This window comes from Copidosoma floridanum, unplaced genomic scaffold (assembly GCF_036245765.1).
Source record: "Copidosoma floridanum isolate Cflo_tuat_1 unplaced genomic scaffold, Cflo_Japanese_pri ptg000020l, whole genome shotgun sequence".
In the NCBI taxonomy this organism is placed as follows: domain Eukaryota; kingdom Metazoa; phylum Arthropoda; class Insecta; order Hymenoptera; family Encyrtidae; genus Copidosoma; species Copidosoma floridanum.
Window position 1 is genome coordinate 3,521,748 of NW_028321897.1, and position 6,000 is coordinate 3,527,747.

At 28.9% G+C, this 6,000-nt stretch overlaps 1 protein-coding gene across 1 annotated transcript in view; it reads right to left on the reverse strand.

Annotated features, from left to right (window-relative positions):
- Positions 1–661, reverse strand: part of LOC106642172 (adhesion G protein-coupled receptor E3) — a 238,238-nt gene extending 237,577 nt beyond the window's left edge. The window contains exon 1 of the mRNA XM_023390322.2: positions 510–661. The gene's annotated coding sequence lies outside the window, so the exon portion shown is untranslated. The remainder of the gene's footprint in view (positions 1–509) is intronic.
- Positions 662–6,000: the final 5,339 nt, after the last annotated feature.

The following is a 6,000-nucleotide window of genomic DNA, read 5'->3' on the forward strand; positions in this document are numbered from 1 at the left end:
GCACCGTTACACAATTTATGGTATTAATTTTACTACACCTTTTAGCACTGTAAATGGTTATTGGAAACTGATTGCTAGCAACTTGCGAGAGCGTGTTTCTTTGTACGCTCTATCGAACACTTAACACGTGGCTCTGTTTTTATACATTTGGGTGACGTAGGAGTCAGTTGTTTTTTGAATGTTTGATATTTTGTTTATTGTACGTTTAAATATTCTTTTATGATTCAACTAGACAGTGTTAATGATAACGATTTTAAGTAGTATTTATAAACTGACTCAAAGTTTGTTAATATATTTGCGGTCATATAAAGTATTATCAGACTACGCCTAATAACATTGAATTTTACAACAAATCGTCGCTTGAGCCTTGAGTTTTTCAAAAATAATTTGTTCCAACACTGTGTGGCAAAAAAGTGATAATTTGTATATATACACTAAATAAAAAATAGTAAACATACTTAGATGTATGAAAATGGAACAAAAACAAACAAAATAATGTTTCCACGTACTTTTAATACTTTTATTACTCTCTCGTTTCTACAATGTTAAAGTAGCGGTATGAGCTTCAACAATGCAGTTTCTTCATCGCAAGTGTTTTTCAGTTGACTCTAGCACAAAAAGTTCACAAACACAAGCAACCCTGACACCTTAGATACAAGAGAAAAAAAGGAAAAAAAAAACACAAAACCAGTTACAACCTGTTTGTCTCTGCTTAAGCACTTATTTGCACTAAAAAAAACCCCGTGTTTTCACAACCAATCCATCACCATGACACTGAACACAATGGAAACAAAAAAAGTAGCACTGGTACGTAGTAAAAACTCATTGTTTTTTGCGCGTATTCCTCTCACACGAGGAGACAAGCCGCACTAAAAGCGGAAGATCGTCAACGCGGGCTCCAACGTCGAGTGGTCGGCGTGTCGAGCGCAACTGGCTGGTCGAGGGAAGCCCGCCACGCTCTTTTTGTTCCATCGGTGGGCGCGCATGCGATTTCTCCCCACGTACGTACACCTACAGCGAAACTCCAAGCGTGCGGTTTCAGAGCCTAAGCCAGCTTGGGTAGACGCGTACAGATAAGGGCTTGAAAAAAAAAAAGAAAAGTGGCCGAATAATGATAATGATGGGGGGGGGATCACAGGTGATTTGGGGTATTTATATCGTGGTGGGAGCTGGTTGGATAACAAATGGCAAGAAATGGGCACGATAGTTATTGAGAAGATATAATTTTATACACGTATCGGGAGAAAGCCCGAACAAACGTATTTTTTTGAAGGCTATTTGTATGCTGATACTTTGGCAGGAAGGATTTGTATGAATGTATAAGCCTTTATTTCTGGGGTTACGGTATAGGCTTTTCGGATAAACGTACGGTTTTGCGGGTGGAGTAGACCGAGGATCTGCTTGGCGATATGATTTTATTATTATACATTACCATAGTTTGGGATACTTGATTGTAACGTCGATTCAAAGGTGCTTACTTGAAACATAAATGTGTTTTGTAATGATGTAAGCCATTGGTTCTTGTCCACGTTTTTGTTTATTTTAAAATTTTAGAACTGGGGGTGATTGAGGTACATTTCCTGCAGATTTTTTATAGACTAGCTTTTTTTAAGTTCTTTTTATAATTGTTACGTGGCTTAAAAGCTATAATAGTTCGTTTTCATATAGTTTACAATTAAAGAAAAGTTTTAAAAAAGCTTCAAAGTTGGGTTTCTCATGCTGGTATTATTACGGGCTTGTGTGTATTATTCTTCTGGTATTATTGCCGACAGCCACAATGCTGAATTAAATGAAGGCTTCGCAGTAATATCAATATCATGAAAAAATTTTTGTACTTACTAGTTATTGAGCGTGTGACACCTTGTAATGTATAAATGAAGTTTTGAAAGAAACGGTTAGATTAAAATTTGAATTGGTTAGACTGTTTATAACTGAAGTTAGTAACTACAAGAATTACCTTACCATAATTCTTTATTTTACAATTAGATCAAGCATAGTAATACCGCCAGTTACAATAGTGCCATTAAAAAATTAATTTAATTACGAGTTTCGAGTCACAGATCACAGACTTTGGGTGGGTTTCGTAAGAGAATTTTATTTCATTTGAGATAAGTATCAAAAGGCAGTACTACTTGAAAAATAAGTTATTTTAAGGAAAAGAGTCACGTCACAATCGAGGTCACAATGGCGGATTGAAAGAATGACGGATTGAATCTTCTATACGATTTTTATTAAAATCCGCTCTCAAATTTTAAATGGTATAAAAGTGAATCATTCCAAGTAGTCTTAGTCGTTCTCGTAGTTTGGTAAAACAAAAAACAAATTAAAAATATCCAGACCATTGCAAATATGACGTAGAAATTGTAATATTGTAGTTATGTATTTATAACTTTATTGATCTTGATATTTTTCTTTTTTTATCACATCATAGTCAAGGAGTGATAAATCTAATGTAACTGAAAACGTGGTTGATTTAACTTTTACTTTAAAAAATTAGAAAACGAAGTATGGTTAAAATTTGGATGATACTTGTTAAGGAGATTCTGGCTAAAAATAAAAAAAGTTAGGTAGCACTGAAAGAAAAACATTTTTTCGAGAACATAATATTATGTGCGTATGAATTTTTTCAAAAAACTTTCCAGACAAGTTTTTGAGAGAAAAATTATTTATTTCCACAGGCTTTTATAAGGATCACTAATTAAAATTTATTAAATGTAACTATTTTGATAACTTTTCGTGTTTTTTTTTTTATTTATTTTTTTTTTTATTCATTCTGTTTTAAAAGACAGCTTATTTTAAATTAATATATTTTTAATAAGGGAAATTTTTTTTTTAAGTTTTGATTGATTTAAATGGTATTTTAAATACGATACAATAATGACCCTCATAAAAGTCTATGTTAAATTTTAAAATTTATTAAATGTTTTTTTTACTCAAAAATACGTATGGAAAAAAATATTGAAAAAATTCATTCGCACACATAATATTCTTAAAAAGAAATCATTATTTTTCAGCATTATCTAAAAATTTTTATTTTTTTCGGGAACCAATTAAATTTTTTTTTATTATTATTACTACTTCAACATTTGAGAACATAATAGAAATATTTATATGGGGGCGACACCCATTGTGAAGGTTATAAAATATACGTAGAACATTATGAAAAATTTTTGGACGATATAAAATTGCAAAAGAGGTGTATGATTCCAAACTTTAATCTTTGTTTTAACTTTAACAGATTCATTAAAAAAAATCATTTAAAAATTAAAACAAATGATACTACAGCATATACGTCTTTCTCTACAAATCTTATACTTACAAGAACACACACACTTTGTGAATCGAGCCCAAAATACTCATTGTATACACTCACTTTTAGCGACTTTTAAGACGGTCTTCTTGACAAGGATTAACTAACTTAAACGTATACTTTTCCTTTTTTGCTCGTTTTTTATTTCTTTAAAATAATTATAACTCTTTTATGAGCTGAGGTTTCATGTGAATCCTGTTCTCTTTCAACTTTTTTGAAGATATTTAATAATTAATAGTAAAGGTTAATTATTTAGTGAAAAAAATTGTGTGCTTTCAGAAATATTTTTGTGCTGTTGATATTTCGTTTTTTTTTTTTTTTTTTTTTTTTTTTGTGTATTTGCAGTAATGTCAGGTTCCTGTGGATTCTACTAATTCTTTTAATATCGTATTCCTCATACTTTTCCCACATTTTTATTGTGAAAGCACAAAAAAGTTTTTTATCATCTCTCATGCTCCCGCAGATACAATATCATTAGCACTGCAGGAAATATATTAATTTTGGTCTCTGTAGGACTTTTTTACGTATGTAACTCTATCAAAGAAATATTTTTAAATCAGACAGCTGGATAAACCTTTTTACTGGATCATCGAAAGTTTGTTTTATAATTTCTATAATTGCAAGCAGACAAGGGCGTTTAAATGTTTGTAGGTTTAATATGATATTAAATAAAATCCTACTTAATTAAGTCCTTCTTTAGCTTTAAACATTTTATTCCTATTTCTTATATTTTATCTCTACGTCTTTACATATGCACCTTTCTCTGCCCTTTTATATATATGTAGATATACTTAATTTTTCGATGTATTTTATATATATATTTGAGCATTCAGGACGTTTTCTGCAAAAAATAATGTTGCTTTTTCATTTTTCAATATTTTCTTTTTTTGGATTGTAGAGGAAGATTGACAGTTAATGTTTATGTAGTATACCTTGTGAAAATTTTTTTTTTTTCATATTTAAATAGCACTCCAAAAATCATAAAAAATGCATTTCGAATACTTTAAGAATTTATTACTCGTAAACTGTGGGATTTAAGTACATACATCCTAATAAATTTTTGTTTCTAATGTACCGTAAAATCAGAAAATATTTTGTTTGCATCAAAAAACCAACCTTGACGAAATTTTTCATAAAAAATTTGTTTGGCCTGACCACATTTCTGCATGACAAGATCTTGTAAATACTGAGTACTTCTAATAGAGGTATAGAGTCAGAAATACATACTATACGAATCGGGAAAAATTATTTGCACCCAGTTTTTTTATGTTTTCTAGTTCAAAATGTGATACTGTACCTGAAAGTTGTCTAACGTTGATATATTACCTAATGTTGTTATATTCATGATAGTACTTTAATTTGTCAATCGTTAATTAGAATTCTGAAAAGCATTTTTCACTGCTTAAATCATGTGTCTTTACTTTATATATGTGATTTGACACTTAGTACACGTTATTACAGTAAGCAATACTAGTCCGTTCATTTTAAGTTGACGAAATATAAACGAAATATAACTTTTATAACATTTATTTTGAGAGAATTTTGTACATTGCTTACGTAGAAGTCTGGAAAGTTTAGCTATTGTTATCGTTTTTTCAATTCATGTATATTTTGTGTGACTTGTACGTATGTATTTCCATTGCCTTTTTATTGTTACAGTTGGCTCGCAAAAGGTTAACAATATACAATCAAAACCTTGTATACTTGGAATTTGGAATAAAACTTTTCGACAGTGTGCCATATAATTTAATTAAACTGCAAATTACATTGTTTAAATATAAATATTTCTTTATTCCTTCCTCTACAAGCTCTCCATACATATTTCTTTTTCATCGCTACTTTTTTTTGTTATTTTTTTATTAGTTGTATTCTTTGGTACCTTATTTAGCGTTTTCCTAATGTCACACTATATTTCTTCGTTTTTGTTAATTGTAATCTCACTAAATAAATTTTTGTTAAAGACTGTTTATTCGTAATTCTTGCTCCGTATGTGTGTCTTTAGTTCCTGCGTATAAATCTCTATCTATATTCTCGTATCTTTCTGTAACTGCTCCTAAACCTTGTGGATCTATATCTTAATGTTTCTATTTGTTCATCATACCAGATGTTTCTAAATCTGCTTGTAAAAAAAATTTTGTTCTAACAAATAAACTTTTTCTGAATCAAATAAATTATTTTAAAGAATTCAAACAATATATTTTTTTTAGATAGAATAAACAGATTTATTCACAGCTTATAAAAATATTTTTGGGTCTCATAAATATTTATGTTAAAAAAATATCACACATATTAGTGAGTAATAAACATATGTTTGTATAAAAAATGTTTGAGTTAAAAATGAGTATATATTTATCAACCTTTACGAAATATTTCTCAAAACTTTTAAAATATTTGTTTCATCTGAAACCTACAATAATTTTATTGAATACATAATGACTCACTCTAAACAGGTATTAAAAAAATGTTAATAAATGTTTTTTCATTTTGCATGAGTGTATTATTATTATTGAAAATTTTATTTTTAGTTAAATAAAATAATAATTTATTTTAAATAAATTTTTATTTAAAAACGTGATGGTATTGTATATTAATTATTTAATATTCATTATCGTATTAATAATTGTTGATTCAAGTCAAAAACACTTTTCTTGATCTACAATCGAAAAAGATACTTAAGATTAAATAATTAT